At 47.9% G+C, this 18,535-nt stretch overlaps 1 pseudogene; it reads left to right on the top strand.

The window, feature by feature from the left end:
- The window catches only part of LOC127046014 (tubulin beta-8 chain-like), a 43,338-nt pseudogene that overhangs the window by 9,692 nt on the left and 15,111 nt on the right, over nucleotides 1-18,535 (top strand).

Genomic DNA, 18,535 nt, shown 5'->3' with positions numbered 1-18,535 from the left:
AGCAGGTTTAAAACAAATAAAAGGAATTTCTTCTTCACACAGCGCACAGTCAACTTGTGGAACTCCTTGCCTGAGGAGGTTGTGAAGGCTGGGACTATAACAGCATTTAAAAGGGAACTGGATAAATTCATGGTGGGTAAGTCCATAGATGGCTATTAGTCAGGATGGATAAGGAATGGTGTCCCTACCTCTGTTTGTCAGAGGATGGAGATGGATGGCAGGGGAGAGATCACTTGATCATTGCCCGTTAGGTTCACTCCCTCTGGGGCACCTGGCATTGGCCACTGTCGGTAGACAGGACACTGGGCTAGATGACCCAGTACAGCCGTTCTTATGTCTGCTGAAGGTAGGACAAAAAACAATCAGCTTAATCTGCAGCAAGGAAGATTTAGGTTAGATATTAGGAAAAACCTTTCTAACTGTAAAGATAGTTGAGCTCTGGAATAGGCTTCCAAGGGAGGTTATGGAATCACCATTAGACGTTTTTTAAGCCCAGGCTGGGACAAACCCCTGCCAGGATGGTCTAGGTTTACTTCGTCCTGCCTCAGCGGTGGGGACTGAACTAGCCGACCTCCCAAGGTCCCTTCCTGCCCAACATTTTTGAAATTCTGTGATTAATTTATGCATCAGCATTACCACAAACAAAGGATTTTTTAAAACCATCTTAATGAAAATCCCTTTCACTCTCATTTGCTCAGCTTTCACTTCCTTGGTTCTTCCAATCTCAAAATTGTGCCACTTGTCCAATTGTCCTTAAATCTTTCGGGGGGGGAATGAAAAACCAAAACACACGCACAAAAACCCAACAGTGCAGTCGAGCTGCATTTGTAATGTGAAAGCAGATAGAAAGTGGATGAGGTAATCCCTCTCTTAACGGATCAAGTTCTATTGGTAAGAGAGACAAGCTTACACAGAGCTCTTCTTCCAGTCAGCAAGCAACTGTATAAAAGCATGCAGATTTAAAATTAATCCCGTCCTTTCTTCTATATCATAAAGAAACAAAAAGAGGAACACCACCTGTTTCACCCACTCTGCAGATCCCCCTGTACGTGCTTGCAGGAGGCCCATGTTATACATAATCTTAAAAATGATTATTTTTCCTGTCAAATAGAAATTTTCCAAGTGCCACTCTCTTCCTCTTCTTCATCATGGTTGGGCTGTAATCTTGTTCCCTTTGCATTTGACTCAGTGACTCCTCCTCCAGCAATATCTTGAATCCACTGCCTTTATCTGAAAATGATAAATGGGAACATGAAGGCATTGTCAAGGAAAAAGTGACTTTGGCCACACTCTGATATACGAAGAAAAGGTCAAGGTGTGACTTCTGCTGCAGTAAGAGAGCTGTTCGTGCACAAAGGTGTCCTTGTTCAGTTAACTGGGGTTTTGATTATGCTGGTCTTGGAAGGCCCATGATCAGCGTGGGGGACAACACACCAGCTTTCCAGGTGAAAGGAAAAAGTCTCTTCCTGCAGTTTATATTTACTACCTAGTTACAGAATAAAACGATCAGAATCCTGAGTCACAGGTCCTATTCTACCTCTCCCCCACTAGCACTCACTTTCACTGGGCTGGGTCAGGGTCAGGGGGAGGGGGTTCAGGCTCCCAGGTGGGGCCAGAAATGAGCGGTTCAGGATGTGGGAAGGGGCTCCAGGCTGGGGCAGTGAGCGCACTCTCTGGGGATGCGGGCTCTGGGGTGGGGCCAGGGATGAGGGGATTGGGGTGCAGGAGGGGGCTACAGGCTGGGGTAGAGGGGTTCATGGTGTATGAGGGGGCTCTGGGGTGGGGGGGTGAGAGCTCCATCTGAGGGTGTGTGAGGAGGCTCTGGGGTGGGGCAGTGAGGGCACTGTCCGGGGGTGCAGGCTCTGGGGTGGGGTCAAGGATGAGGGGTTTGGGTGCAGGAAGGGGCTCAGGGCTGGGGCAGGGGGTTGGGGCATGGGATTACCTCTGGTGGCTCCCAGTCAGCAGACCAGTGGGTGGGCTAAGGCAGGCTTCCTGCCTGGCCTAACTCTGCACTGTGCCCTGGAAGCATCCGACTCCTAGGCAGAGGTGTGGCAGGCAACTCTGCACGCTGCTCTTGCCCCCAGGCACCGCCTCCACAGCTTCCATTGGCCATGGTTCCTGGCCAATGGGAGTGCAGAGCCGGTGCTTGGGGCAGGGGCAGCGTGCGGAACCCCGTGGTGTGTGTGTCCCCCCAACCCAGGAGCTGGACCTGCTGGCCACTTCCGAGGCACGGAACCAGGACAGGTAGGGACTAGCCTGCCTTAGCTCCCCAGCACTGCCAACTGGACTTTTAGTGGCTTGGTCGGTGGTGCTGACCAGAGCCACCAGAGTCCCTTTTAGCCCAGGTGTTCCGGTCGAAAACCGGACACCTGGTCACCCCAGTTCTTTAAGATAAGAGTGTCATCTGTCCTGACTAACCAGGTCAGTAATGAAACTCCTATCTCACTTTTTGCATGGGACAAGGTGGAAAGGCAGCTCCCTCTTTAAGACTGTTTTGAAAGATACATAAGACAAGACTAAGATCATGATTCATTATGGAGTCTTCAGATATCTTGGGCCACATCTTGTGACCTTTGTACATTCTGGCACCTTCCAAAAGCCAACTTAGATATTGGGCTGGGGTGTTTCTTGTCTTTAAAGAATTTTTTTTCCCCTAATGATTTCTGAAGAGCTTGCGTGCTCCTTTACATTGTGATTAACTTATGTTAGGGGAACATCTAGGAAATCATTTGCTTAACTTGTAAGTTATTACTGTTTCAGCCATTCTTGATTTCCTGTGGAATGAGGAAATGAGAGAGACAAAGAGCAGAACTGGATGGTTAATAGGGTGACCAGATGTCCCAAGTTTATAGGGACAGTACCGATTTTTGGGTCTTTTTCTTATATAGACTCCTATTACCCCTCACCCCACCCCACCCCCGTCTCAATTTTTCACACTTGCTGTCTGGTCACCCTAATGGTTAAGCTCATATGAGATATATTGCAGAAGCTTAACAGCACTGCCTGTCCTGATACAACATGAAGAATTGACAGCTCTGTTGTTTGTGGAGTGCTGGCAGTGTGTTTGGCTCTGATGGGCAGCTTGGAGTAAGCAATGTGAGTAAATTGGTGAAAAGATAGGTGTGTAAATGACCTAGTGCAACTTGTACTAACATGGCATTCTGTGGGGGTGCAAAAGGAGTGTAATTGATGTGCTAAGGCAGGAGTCGGCAAACTTTTTGGCCAGAGGGCCACATTTGGGTTGCGAATCTGTATGGCGGGCCAGGTAGGGAAGGCTGTGCCTCCCCAAACAGCCTGGCCTCTGCCCCCATCCACCCATGACTGCTGCCCTCAGAACCTCCGACCCATCCAACCCCTCCTGCTCCTTGTCCCCTGACCACCCCCTCCCAGGACTCCACCCCCTATCCAAACCCCCCTGCTCCCTGTCCTCTGATTGCCCTAACCTCTGTCCACACCTCTGCCTTCTGACAGCCCCTCCCCAAATCCCACACCTGTCCAACCTCCCTTGCTCCCCATCCCCGACTGTTCCCCCATCCAACTTCCCCCTGCTCCCTGTCTTCTGACTGCCCCCCAGGACCTCCTGCCCCTTCTCCAAGCCCCCCCCCGCCCCGCTCCTTGCCCCCTTACCATGCTGCTCAAAGTGGCAGGAGCTCACAGCCGTGTGGTCCAGCCGGAGCCAGCCCTGCTGCCCAGAGCCTGGTTGTGCAGCAATGTGAGGTGAGGCTGCAGGGGAGAGGGGACAGCAGGGGAGGGGCTGGGGGCTAACCTCCCGGGCTGGGAGCTCAGGGGCCAGGCAGGACGGTCCCGCTGGCCAGATGTGGCCCACGGGCCATAGTTTGTCCACTCTGTGCTAAGGGATTAGAGCAAGAAAAGAATTAACAAAATAGTTTAGGATAATGCAAGCCCCAAATGAGTTCCACTGTGACCATGTCTAACAATCTGAGATCCAAATTTAGTCTTGTGTAACATCTGCCATTCAATGGGAACTGCTTATACCAAGAACTGGATTTAGTCCCAAAGACTATCAAATCTACATAAATTATGCTAATTTACAACACCCACTGAAGTTCAGACCTGTACTAGTCCTAGACTACTATTATTATTTACTATTTTTATTACCTTACTGCCTAGCAGCCTAGTTATAGACCCGGACCTGAACAAACACAGAACAATAAGACTGGCCGTTCCCCAAAGATCCCCAAGAGAGAACAGATGGTGACAGACCTACAGGGAAATACAAGGAAGCAATGAGACCATATTGGTCAATATGATGGGCTATGGTCTCAGCACACCAGCATCCTACCCATTCAAGTGTTTTGTGGACATTACAGCAAAGGAGAAGTTTGAGGAGGGTTTGAAGGAGGATCACGAGTTAGTTTTGCAAATGTTTATGGGGAGTTCCTCCCAAGTGGGAGGGGCAGCACTGAAGAAAGCACAAAGGTGCATGTTTGAAACAAGTGGGTGATGGAGGCAGGTATCCTGGGCCAACTGGAGGCAGGGGTTGACATCTTGATAACAAATGGGAGATGAGTCGGGAGGGGATAGACGATGAAAGGCCTATCCCTAGCACCTATTTGCTGACCAACTTACATTACCACTTATATCCCTGCTTACTGTGCTGCACGGTCCCTCCACAAGGGATTTACAATGGAAGCAGAAGGACTGGAAGAATTTAGGGTGGAGACATTATGACATCATGTTCAAGCAAACATCTTCTCGTCAATTAAGCCTCAGTGTAGGTTCATCTTGCCACATCTATGTAACATTCTGCAACTTTCACTTATCAAATGCTAGTTGCTTAACAACTGTTGAAAAGAGAATCTGCCAGTGTCATCCCTGATGTAACGTCACTGACAAATTTGGCCCCGTTTTTCTAATAATACTGTTGCAATCAGCATATTTGCATAGTTAATTACACCAATCTGAAATGTAGTAATTAACCATAAGCCTTAATGGGTTAATAATTATTAATAATAGTATTCCTATTGGGCTTGAAACGTGTTCAAAGCACTGTACTGACATTAATTAAATATGCCAGGTTCCCAGTAGTTGATCGCTCACTGGTTATGCTCTTCCCACTGACAACAAAGGTTTTTTTCTAGTTTTGGCTACCCTAATTCTGGTCCGTCTCCCATTGAAGTCAATGGTGAAACTCCCCTTTGCCCCTCAGTTTGACTTTCAGTGGCCAGGTATGCTAGCCATCTGGCTCTCAGGGGGCCCTCAGTCATTTGGTGCAACACTGCCCAGGTAGGGCCAAACCTCACTGCCTAGTTTTCCTATCAGAGCCCCAGTCCTGCAAAGACTTACCCATGTGCTTTAAGCACTGCAGGTAATCACATTGATTTCAGTGGCTGTATTCAAAGTGCATACAGTTAGTGCCAGGACTTACATATGTGCTTATCAGGAGCCAGCTCTGGAAGGGGCCAAATGGCTGGAGAACTGATGTAGGTGGGTCTCATTTACGTTAGTGTCCAGTGCGCACTATAAAAAAGGAGGACTAGGAAAGGTTTGGATGATGGGAAATGCTAGTCTCAGGGTATGCCAACCCTACAAGCAAGGCTGGATTAAGACCTTTAGAGGCCCTAAGCACTGAAAAGATTATGATGGCTCCCCCAATACGTAATTCAAAATAAAAACAATACTATACCGTAAAATAAAACTTTATTTTTTAAAATGACACAAAACGTACATGTATGCTGAAATTAAAATAGCTTCTTTCTAGATTTTCTGATTGCAAAATTCTGGATAAGTTTATCGAAGCTGACTCGACGAAGCATGTCCGCTTCCATACACAACAGGGAAAGTGAATCAGGTCTGTCCTGACACGTTCTCTGAGGGTTTTTTATTCTTTTCAGCTGAGAAAAAGAGCGGTCTGCGGAGCAGTTAGTAATCATCAATGTTAGAAAAATATGTAGTGCGATCTCTACATATGGAAATACACATTGTATTCTGTCTTTCAATATTGTGTCATGAAGATCAGTGTGACTGAATTTCATTTTTCCTGTTTCATTAAACTTTGTGTGCCTATAACAGTGGAACTGCCATACTTCTCCACAGAGATTCATGTTCAAGTCAACAGGGTATGAGTCAACTAGCTTTTGGGAGCCTTGTGAATATTGTTCGTCAGATAAGTCCATATTGTTTAGAAAAGAAAATCTACTTGATGCTTCTTTGTACTTTTCACCTTTCCTCTTCATAGGAGCTTCAAGTGTATCAATTATAGCATAGTTAGTAGATACACGAAATTTGTCTTTAGGGTTCAATGCTGTTTCTGTTGCACTGCTATCGTTTGCTTGTTTTTTCCTGATTCGCTTGCAGGACTGGGCTTCTTTGTAGTTAGTATCAGGCAAGATCTCTTTTGATATGTCTTCAGATCTTTCGAAATCATTCCTCAAGTGTGTAAGTGGTCTGCTAATGATTGACAGAGGTCTGCACATGTTTTCAAATCCAATTCTTTTTCTTGGAGAGCTTGACTTGTGTGGTAAAAGGCTTGTAAAATTTCATTCCACGTGGTCAACATGAATACAAACTCTAGTTCTTGCATCTTGTTTGCAATGTTTTCTGCCTCTCGTATAGTTTCTCCCTTTTTGTGATCGGTCTTCAGCTATACTTTCTAATGCATCCACACTCTGAGTAGGACTCCAGAATTGCACTTGCTGCCACTGCATGTGCCTCCCAGCGAGTATTAGAAAGAGATTTCAACACATGATCATTGCCCAAATATGTTTTAAGAACTGCCCATCGGTGTGTTGAGGCAGAGAAAAATGTGTAAAGTAACTGGACTGTTGAGGAAAACCTTACTGCCACTGGACAACAATCAACAGCACTGCGGCCAACAAGATTGAGAGTGTGCAGCACATGGTGTGAATATGACGTATTTGTTCTGTTCTAAAAGCTTCTTCTGCATTCCTTGATAACGCCCTGACATGTTGGCAGCATTGTCATAAGATTGACCTCTGCACTTTGAGAAATCTATTTTGCAAACGTGGCACAGATAATGCAGTACTTGATTTGCCATTTCTTCACCAGTGTGGCTTTTCAAATTGAGGAATGTTATAAATCATTCAACTGGTTTTCCATCTGTGGGAGACACATATCTTAGAACAATACTCAATTGATCAATATGTGAAAGATCAGGTGCAGAGTCAACAGATAAAATGAAATACCCAGCAGTACTTATTTTATTCACAATAGCTGAACAAACTTTGTCACTCATTACACCAATAAGTTCATCACATATTGTCTTGGATAAGTATGATGGGTTACCTTTGCCAGCGTTCCCATATTTTGAGATATGACCTGCTAAAAATGAGTCAAACTGAGCCACAAGCTCCAACAATCCCAAGAAATTTCCATTCTCTTTTTGGTGCCCCTTGCTTTGCTGGTGCCCTAAGCACATGCTTAGTCTGCCTATTGCGTAATCCAGGCCTGCCTACAAGCATTCCTAGGGCTCAGCCACTGCTGTCATGTAGACACTTGCTCCAGTGACAGGAGGGGTTTTTCTGTCGCTGTAATAAACCCACCCTTTTGAGAGGCAGTAGCTAGGTTAACAGAAGAATTCCTCCATCAGCTTAGTGGTATCTACACCCGGGTTTAGGTTTAACTACGTCACTCAGGAGAGAGAATTTTTCACAACCCTGAGGAACATAGCTAGGTTGACCTAAGTTTTAGGTATAGACCAGGCCTTAGCCTGAAGAGGGAGACTGGCTGGCCCAGCTTGCACTCTCAAACAATGAGAATTCTCTGGTCCTGATTCCCCACTGCCCTGCACCTTGTGCAGTATTTACCCCAGTGCATAGTGTGTGTAAAATGCTACCAAATCAGAATGGTGTTTTTATACTTACTTTGCATGGGGACAAACTGCACAAGGGGCTGGGCAGTGGTGAACTGGACCTGATGGGTGAGTTCTGTTAGTTCTCCCTTTCCAGGGTACAGTGTAGTGGGGGGTTGTTGTTTCTGCTTGTACTCTGGAGACAGGAAGGGGCTGGCTGGAAGAATCCTTCTAAAACAAGATGAAACCCCACATCAAGGGAAGAACAGTATTTGGGTGGTTTGTTTACCTACCTGCACTACAGGTGAGAGGAAACCCACCTTGCTACCCTTTCCTATAGCTCTGATGGCACGTCAAACGGTGTCCTGCTGCAGATTATCACCACAGGGTTCTCTTTTTGATTCCCATCAGAAAACTCTGCCACTTGCAGGGACAACTACTTGGCCCTAATAATGTCTTTCACTCAGCACTTGAGCATAGTCCCTTGCTAGAGGGCCCAGATGATGGCTTACTTAGACTTTGGTTTTTTCCATCTTTCCTTTTAAGTTTATTTTATGAAATCAAATACCACAGCTTCCCCATCATTACTGAACAGCACATCATGGTCAAAGATGGGAGGCTGGAAGATCTAAGAGAACTAGCAGCTGGGATTACCTCTCACAACTGGCAAACAATTTTACCTCCTAATTTGTGACTAGACTCAGCTGTTGGATTGTATCTGGTGAACTTCCCTTTACAAGGGGTTTTTTTCTTTACATAGTATTGCAAAAGCTGCCTGACACCATGACCTGGTGGTGATTTCAAAGGGGGTAATAAAGTGAAATACCCATTCAACTGCTTTTAGTTATTATGGCCTTGAATCAGTCACTTCATTGCCTTGTGCAATTCAGTTGGAAAGTGAAGTTTAAAAAACAAAAAAACCTCTCTGGATACCAGATGTTCTATCTGAACAAAAGCTTTCCTGGGTGGGTAGATGTGCAGAAAATGTTTATATTATACTGAATGTAGTTAAATATACCTCTCCATCCTAGTTGGGCTTTTGCAAGAGAGTCAGATAAAGGAGAACTGGGAGGTCTAATTTGTTTGGACTTCTGAAATGCCTTGGATAAATTGCATCCTCAGAGGTTGTTAAACTGAGTAGAGACATAGGAGTGAGAAGTAAAGTACTGACATGGATCAGTCATTGGTTAAAACATAAGTGCCTGAAGTGCGGTTGTGTACTGAACACCACTTGGTCACGTAGTGCTATCTCTGATCCTTGTTTCCAGCTACTTAATTGCATGGAAGGGCAGCTAAAAATACATTAAATACCTTCCTAATAGTCCTTTTCCATGGAAGCAATTGCCATAGTTGCCAAAGGGATGTTATTCGATTACTAATGGGAGTGGAGGTGGCTTATGTGATCATAAACAAGAGGGAAGTGTCCATAAGTTAATGCCCTTTAAGATGTGCTCCACACTAGGCAGAGAATTTGAGAGTCCCTGGTAAGATCAGTGATAAAGAATGGTCCATTTTCTATCTAGACATTTGCTAGTTTTGAACCAGCAAAGCTCTTAAAGATGTGCTTAACTTTAAGCACATGAGTAGTTCCATCAAAGGCAATGAGATTTAAAGTTAAGCATGTGTTTTTGCTGGATCGGAGGCTATATGAATAACAAGAAAATCTGCAGCTACATTAGGATAAAAATCTACAAGGACTATAAACCCTTGTATTTCAGAACATACGCTGACCTCTTACTGCCCAGATTGGGAAGATACTGCTTCCTTTGGCATGCAAGGCCCTGATCCAAAGCCCTTTGAAGAGTCTCATTAGTGCCCAATTGTCCATTAAGGGACTCACATCCATAGATGCTTTTCAAAGTGTTTAAAGTAGCAGGAAACAAATAGTGCAGGCCAGTTGCTGCAAAGGGGAAATGTATTATTGAATCACCATCTCCATTTAATACTGAAAAGCTGTAATTGACTGAATGCAACCGAGAAGAGGGAGATGAGAAAATGTCAGCATGACTCACGAGTAAACCACCACTGAGTGCTGAGATGCTGCCACTCATCGTGACTTTTAAAGGGCTACGTCTATGTTAAAACAGAGTGGATGGCAAAGGTGGCGCCTTGCACTGCTTCAGGTGTTTCTGCTGTTCATGTAAATGACAGGTCTATACGGTTGGAGTATGGTGCACCTGAGCTGACTTCTCTTGTAGCTTCTTTGAGTTTAAAAATAACCTCCAAACTCTCTGTAGGGCATAAATGTCCAGTGCCCTCAGGTACAGTGTGGCTTCTTGAGAAAGTATTACAAGAACTGGGCTAGCTGAAAGAGCTTGTGGGTTTTTCTGCATCCGACAAAGTGAGTATTCAGCCATGAAAGCTCATGCTCCAATACGTCTGTTAGTCTATAAGGTGCCACAGACTCTTTGCTGCTCTCATAATTATATAAGTCTTGAACTAAAGCATTTTTGTAATTGATAAGTGGAAGGCAGTTTCCCATTCTGGTCTCTTTTTTTTCATACCACAGCTGCAAAATAAATAAATAATCAATCTTCGCTTTCTTTAAAAGGGTGTTGTCAATAAGTGGAAGCCTCAAGGCAGCAAAACAAATCATGACAAGCATGGAATTCTGCAGCTCCACTTCACCTTTCTGGAGTGGTTAGGCTGATGGTGACATAGGCAGAATCAACAAACTCAAGGTCGTACCCTGTATCTTCAGAGTTCTCCAGTCTTACTCTACTTCACTGAGTCACAGAATCCCACATCTGCTCCTTCTGTGTAAATAGCAAACAATGAACTGTTTGTAAATGTGACTGAAAAGGCTGAAGAACTTAGGGGGAAGTTGAATCTGGTTATCTTGCTGGGAACCTCCCTGATGTGCTGTTTGCAGGTCAGTTTGTCTCATGTTCACAGGACTCTGTCATCCAAGATGCTCTGTAAGGCTTCTGTTACTCACAAGTCTTCAGTGTCTGGAAGCCCAGACAGAGCTTTCTCAGCAGCAGTCATCCTGTTAAAAAGGGAGGAAATCTCACCCTGGCTATTTCTTCATCCGATGCCTTCCAATGTCTTTTATTCCTAATCATATTTCTTTCATAAGTAAAACTTTGACTGAAGGAAGGGCCTTCATATCTTCCTCTCGTTCTTAAGATAAGCACGCCAGCTGCATCATGTAAGAAAGCATCTGTTGTTAGCTTGCCATCCAAGGTCACGCTATCTTGGCTCATGCAACCTCTAATAACATTCTCTTTAATGCCGTGGACACACATTATGAAGGCCTGATGGGCATTGCTAAGAGTTTTAGCTCCATCTTCCCACTTTCGTCATTTGAGGTGATGATAGGGTGCCCCAAACTGGCATAGGACACGGATTCTGATAGATCTGAATTGGAGGATATCCCAAAGGAAGTACCTGAGCCATCTCATTTCCCTGATAGAGGACTTGCAGTTCCTATGTAGGAATATTACCAGCATTCTTAGCCGATGAGGTGAAGGTCTTCTATCTCTGGGGAACTGGCCTTCATCTTGGCAGAGAAGGACTCTGGCTTGATCCACCACCACTCTCCGCCAATGCACTCAGTAACATCCTGGCAATGCCTGAAATTGCATTGCCCTTGCTACCAACTTAGCCAAGTTCTACCAGCACTTTGCTGCTAAAGCAAAACTCTGACCATCAGCCCTAAGTGACCTCCCACCTTTCTGAAAGCATGCCACTCCCAGAAACCTATTGGAAAAGAAAGCAGGTCCTTAGTAGAATGACAGGGAGAACTAATGGCCTCCTCTATGAAAATGTCTCATAAGTTGTGCCTTGGGACCTTGACCCTTTGTGATCTGATCTCTTATCTCCATGTCTTAGAGCAAAGCTCCCTCCAAATCTATACCTGCAGTACAGCTACTATCACAGTTGTAAGGAGTACCCTCTGGACATGTTCTTAAACTCCAGTTAAACTCATGGTAAATGTCTTGAGCAAAATTGGAAATGGAGAACTTTTATTCCAAAATAAATGTCCATATCCAGATGTGCACTGAAATAACAAAGTATGTGAATTAAAACTGATAGAGGCCTTGTCTTCACAATTTGCCTGGATTGCGTCTGGAGTCTATTGAAAAAAAATTGGTGTCATGTTAGCTAGGTGTGTTTTTGTAGCCTCTCTAATTTTTTTTTTGAGAATTTCACAGTCACCATCACCATTTTGGTCAGGTGGTCAGTAGCATATTCCTACTGCTATACTCTTATTATTCAAGCATGGAATTTCTATCCATAGAGATTCTATGGTACAGTTTAACTGAAGATTTTTTATTATATTTGACTCTCTGCTTTCTTTCACATATAGTGCCACTCCCCTGCCAGCATGACCTACTCTCATTCCTATGTATTTTCGTACCCTCTTATTACCATGTCCTTTGATTATCATTGTGCGCCTAGTGATTTGGAACATGAAGGAAAGCGTCCCTCGAGTTGACTGGCAAATGGCCGCCGGTATCGACTTCAAGGTCTCCATCTTGAATCTGGTCCTCCTTATGAAGTTGTTCAGGTGTTAAGTCTAACACCGCTCTAGCCTCCCGGATCTCTTGGGTACCAGAAATAGGATTGAGTAATGGCTGGAAAACATCTCCTCCGGCTCAGGAACTCTCTCTATTATATCTATTTGCAAATGATTGTCTGTGGCATTCTGCATCTTCTGCAGATTTGAGTGGAGAAGGGAGAAAAGGATGGTTCGGACTCTTTGAAAAGTTTGCCATTCCTTGGTCGAACCACATCCGGGACCCATCTATCCACCATTGAGAGAGGCCACTGGTCCTTGCATTTTAGTATCCTCCCCTTCCCCCTTTCCCCTGGGAGTGGCTTGTTGGACCTCTCCTGACCGCAGTCAGGGGTTACTTCTAGTGTTGGAATCTGCATTAAGGAAAGAAGATTTCTTCCCTTTCTGGCTTAGACTTGTTTCATCTGCTTTTGCTGTAGCCTCGCTTTCTGTGCTTCGAGAAGTAGCCATGAGAAGGATACTGTGGCTTGTAGTAAGGCTGGCTATCCCTTTTCTCGCTCGGGCTTCTAGGAGGGCTGACTCACACCTGATTAAAGCAGGCAGATAAATGTAGTCAGAAATAAGTGGTGGGCCAGAGATCCCCTTGCCCCCTGCTTGTTCCTCCACCTCTGGGCTGCCCTCCTTCTCAACCCTCTCTCTCAGCCCTCCAAGGCTGGCTCCACGGAACTTGGTTGACCGTCAGTGAGCAGGGTTCTGTTAGCCTGGCAGCTGTGGAATGGCTGACTGCAGCTTAAGTGGGGTCTGGTTAGCCTAGGTTTCCTCCGCTCCCCATTCCTGCCAACCTTTCTATTCCTCAGATTGCCCGTGAAGTGTTCTGCCAGAGGGGGCCTGCCCAGACATGCTATGTTCCAAGCTGCCAAGGACCTCCGTATCCAAAGGGGTTTCCAGCAACCCAACTGCAGAGCACCCTCAGGGCTAAACAGCCCAGTACTGCTTTTTGAATCGTGCTTGGTGGTTTGGTTTCCTTGTTGCCCTGAGCAGGAAGTCTGGGAGGTCCATGCATAATTCCTGACTTCCTAAGGGATGGAGACTGAACTGCCTAGCAGGGAAAGGGCCGGGGGAGGGGAGGAGATGATGAGATCTGTGCTCCGTCTGTGATGGATTCGCCCACTCCTGCTTGTGCTTTTCCCCACACCAGGCCCGTCCTCTGGTGCAGGCGCCTCCAGTGGCTGGTGGCTCTCTTCTTTTTCCCATCATCCTTCCAGACAGCCTCAGTCTGGTTGTCAGACTCCCCACAGGTGGGGAGCACCTGTGGAGCTGACATCTAGGTCAGAGAAGGGGCCCAAAGCAGATCCTCCCCAGTCCCAGCGGATGAGAAGGCCGGAGTGCATAAGGTGCAAACCTCTCCTCCTGCACCTTCTGGCAGGGGAACAGAGTGGAAGGGACACAGCCTTGGTCTCCTCCTTAGACCTTTCTCTGCCATCTGGGAGTGTGGGTTGCACTATGGTGATTCCAGGCAGGAGAGACACAACCTCTTAACTCTTCCTCCCACCCCCTTTTTAGGGTGACCAATATGTCCAAATTAGACCAAATGTTATCCGCATTACTAATGAACATTCTGCCTATCGCGGTAGGTGCTGGATTCCACTACCCTGCCAGTAGCTACCTGAGGCAGAATAAAACCAAGGGGGTGTCTGGAAGGTGGGGGCTAGTCTTTCATCAGCCATCCAGGCAGCTTTGATTCTGTCCCCTATGGCTATGGACAGGCAATGACCTGCGCCAAAGACCTGTGGCTCTGGCCCTGAGAGAGAATTTGAAAATTATTATTTCCTGTTCATTGTAGCATTTGCCATTTTGCAAATGTCGATTCCTCCTCTGCTGCCCCATCCCTGTGTTTCCAAGGGGAGGAGCATAGAGTCCGTTTGGATGATGACTGTTTAGTTAACAACAACTCACATTTCTTTTAGGCCTGATTATTTTTCAGAACCCCCACAAACCCTGGCTGAAGTCAGTGGCTCTCCTGTGAACCACCGTCCTTTTAGTCTTTGGAGGCATGAAATATATTGTGTCTGCTCCTCACTGGAACAACATCCATTTACACCACCTGAGGTTCTGGCCTATACTTTCTTTTGGCCCAGCCTCATCAGTTAGTGTCGCACACAGTTCTCTGTTTGCTAGTTCATTGCCCCTGCAGAAGAAGCACAAAACATGGGGCTATCATAGGGTCCGCAGAACTGGTAGTTTGTGTATATTGTTTAGTTCTTGGCAGCAGTGTATCCAATCAGGGGTTCTGAAACTTCAGTGCACTGCAACCCCCTTCTGACAATAAAAATTATTACATGACCCCAGGAGGCCTGAGCCTGCCCCAGTCTCACCACACCAGGTGGGGGAGAGCGGAAGGCCTTTAACCTGAGTCCCACCATTCATGGCCAAGCCGAAGCCCTCAAGTGTTGGCTTCAGCCAAGGGCACTGGGGCACAGGCTTCAGCTTCAGCCCCGGGCCCCAGCAAGTCTAAACCAGCCCTGGTGACCCCATTAAAACAGGGTTGCAACCCACTTTGGGGTCCTGACCCCCAGTTTGAGAACCGCTGTATTAGATTATAATACATTCTTGACAGGTCAGAAATTGAGTTTAAGGACTTGACATTGACTCTTTAAAGTAAGTACAGCCTACATTTTTGTGTGTGTATTTCTGCTCTCAGGGCAATGTCTGCTGTGTGGCTGCACGTTGGCCAATGTGGCAATCAGATTGGCGAGCAGTGGTGGCAGATCCTAACCAGTGAGAATGTGCTGCATGCAGAGGCTGATAGGTATGGTACCTCTGCGGTTCTAAGGAAGGAACCAGTTTTAAGCTACTCATGAACCTATGCCTGCTAGTACATGGAGTGAAATTAGTTAAGTGATCCACCCCTGCTCTTAACAGAGGGCAATTGTAGGAGTTCTCCTGCAGTCTCTGTGCAGCTGGCAGTCCTACCACAAGGCCACATGCAGCCTTGTAGAGCGCTCATAGCTTTAGATTTCTGATAACAATAAGATCATTGTTCCAGTTCACTTTCTACAGACCATTTTAAACACAAGCACGCTGCAAGATGGGGCAGAAGGATTAATGGTGTTGATCAAAACCTTCCCTTGCTGGCCTCTGATCAAAGGCAGGCATTCCCCCTGCCAGCATGGTTGAGCCAAGGGAAAGGTATGTAAAACTCTGGGTTTAGAGTCCAAATTCCAATATAAATATGAACAAATGTAACTGTTTCTACCCTTGGAGGGAAATACCCCTGGAACTACAGTGAGTACTCCTGGGGGAATTTTGCACCACTGCGCATGTGCAGAATTTATGACTCCCGCAGATGTCTTTGCTTCCCCACAGAAAAATGACTTTCTGATGGGGAGCCAAAGGGGAGCCACAAGAGCAGTCATTCAGTCCTCCCCAGTAGTATGTTTCAGGTGCCCAGGGAAGCTGGCAGAGAGGTAAATCACTGTGGGGCAGACTCAGGGCGGGACAGGGGAAGACCCAGCTGGTTGCTCCTATCCCGCGCCAGGCTCAACTGCTAGTCCTGGCTGGGCAGGGGAGGACAGGACTTCTTCTTCCCCTGCACAGCATCCAGGACCATGTCAGACTCACTCCTAGATTTCTCCCCCAGCAGCAGGAAGCTCTGCAAACTCCGTCCCCAGCTTCCTGTACTCATCACTCCTCAGCTGCAGGGGGAGAGATACCTGTACAGGGAGATGTTTTCCCCATCTGCCCAACCCTGTGCATCCAGACCCCCTCATACCCAGATCCTTCCACTGAGCATCACCCCCCTGCACTCAGAATCCCCCTGATGAGTCCCATTCCCCCTGTACCTGGACCACCCCGATGAGCCACTGTCACCCAGATCCTCACCCCACTGAGCCCCACTCCCCCAGCCTCTGGACCCCCCACTGAACACCCCACACTCAGACCCCTCTGCTGAGCTCTATCCCCCCTCACACCCAGACCACCTCCTGCTGAGCCCCAACCACCTTCACCTGGACCCCCCCCCCCCGCAGAGTCCCACTGCCATTGCACCCAGAAGCCCCCAACAAGGCCCTGTGCATCCAGATCCCCCCCAGCACCCAGATCTCCCTCTGAGCTGCACCCAGATTGCCCCACACAGAATCCTCTCAACCCATACCTGGATCCCCCACACTAAGCCCCTCCACACTTGGATCCTATCTTGCTGAGCCTGCCTGCCCACACCTGGGGCATCTGGCCCAGGAGCAGGCCCAGGGGCATTTCCAGGGCAGGCACAGTCCTTGCGCAATGTCAGGGTTAGGTGCCCCCTCACCACTGAGTCTGTGTACCAGGGCGGGAGCTGCAGAGTGATCTCCCACCTCTGTGCAGCCAGTGGCCTGTGTTCCTCACTGCTATGCTGGAGCCTCCACATTTATTTAACAAATAAAATTTGCAGAACTTTGCAGAATTTTTAATGTTTTGGTGCAGAATGCCCTCAGGAGTAACTGAGAAGTAACAGCTGCCTAGAAAGGAGAGCTGGAGAAGGTCTAATAAGTCATCCAGCTCATCTTCCCAGGGTAGGGCAGGGCTGGACTGTTCCCCGAGTTCAGGAAGGATTTGCTATGAGGATCAGAGTTGTTGGGAGCCCCCTTGCAGTGTATTTACCCAGTCGCCTTCAGGAATGGATGATCTTGAACTCCTGTGCTGAGCACCCTGCTAGGTGGAGTCCAGATCAGGCTTCAGGGAAGAGGGCTTCCCATACACACAGCTCGTGTCCTTTTCAGATATCCTTTCTGCTCCCCCGCTGGAAAGCTAAGCACTGTCTGCGTGGACAGTGAACCAAAAGTGGGGAGGAAGCTGCAGAAAGGAGTCACGAGAGGATAGGAGAACAGTGATTTGTCTCATTCATTTGAAACCCAGGCTGAATGCACAGTGCACGGGCTGCCTTTCCTGCCCCCTTTAGATGACGTGTGCTTGGTGGGAGCAACACACACCCACACCCACCTACCTAGTATGTCCCTGGGGCAAGGAGCCAAGGGGAGTCAAGGCCTCTGTTTGCTTCCCCCTGCCTCGCAAGAGAATCTTCTGGGCTCCCCCTTGTCACGTTGGTAAAACTGCTCAAGAGTCATGTGTGAAATACTCAGTGTGACTGTCCTCTGCACAGGCTAGACCAGGCCTGCACCACATGCGGCTCCCGGGCTGCACGTGGCCCCTGTGGGCTCACTGTGCAGCCCGCGGGCAAGCGGCGGCATGGGGCTGCTGGGTTTGCCCCGTGCCTGGGGGGGCCCACCTCACGCTCCAACCGCCCTAATGACCAGAACTGCCGTGTCTCGTCTCCCGCTCCCCCCACCTGGCGTACAGCAGGTGCGTCACTTCCGTGGCCCGTTGAGGCAGGAAGCCCTGGGCAGGAGGCAGAGCTGGTAAGTGCCCAGGGAGGGAAGGGGCACCTGGCCTGGGCTCGAGCCTCAGCTCGGGCTGGGCTGAGACCCCTCCTTCGGTTGGGGGCGTGGTGGCTACTGTGCTGGTTAGTCCCAGAGCGGCCTCTGTAGTGATGGTGGGGGGAGGAGGGGGTGTTGAACTGTGTGTGTGTGTGGGGGGGGGTGCACCTGCCCTGACCCAACTGTGCTGCCCCCTTCCCGGGTCCAGGGACCTTCCCCCTTCCCAGCCCCTATCACACTCTCCGTCTCTCTCTCCTCTCACCCCCCCCCCCGGGCTCCCTGCGGCCCCTGTGTTTGTGTTGGGCGGGGGATGTGCTTCAAGGGGGTGTTTCGGTGTGACTGGGCGGCGCTGGGGGGGGATTTTGGAGGGGCTGGGGGGTTTCGGCCCTCAGCTGTTTTCTTTGGAGTAATATGGCCCTCGCCACTTTATGAGTTGTGCAGGCCTGGACTAGATCCTAACTCCTCTCCCAGCTCTTTCAGGGAGAACAATCTTATCATGGGGACGCGAGGAAGAGGCAACAACTGGGCTTTTGGTGAGTGTCCATCTTTCAGAGCCCCCTAGATGAACTATTTCTGGGTGTGGACAATGTCCATCAAGGTTTGAAAAAAATATGTCTTTGCAATGCAGCTCTTAGCCACCTGCTTCCTGAGGAAAGGCAGCTCCTCCCTCACACCTGTGGCTGCAATGTACGTGTGCCATTGTGCTCCGCTGGAAGCAATGGCAAGGAAAGCTACTCATCTCTCATTACAGCTCAACAGATTCGGCTGCTGCTGTGCAGAGACCACAGCCTATCAGTGTGTCACTGCTTCCTTGTACTCCCATGTCCATCTGTCTGCGTCGATCTCTTGTCTTGTACTTCGGCTGTGAGCTCCTGTCTTGTTCTGTTTGCA

The sequence above is a fragment of the Gopherus flavomarginatus genome, chromosome 2 (assembly GCF_025201925.1).
Source record: "Gopherus flavomarginatus isolate rGopFla2 chromosome 2, rGopFla2.mat.asm, whole genome shotgun sequence".
Lineage (NCBI taxonomy): Eukaryota > Metazoa > Chordata > Testudines > Testudinidae > Gopherus > Gopherus flavomarginatus.
The sequence above is the reverse complement of the archived record's forward strand: the minus strand, read 5'-3'. Positions and strand labels throughout refer to the sequence as shown.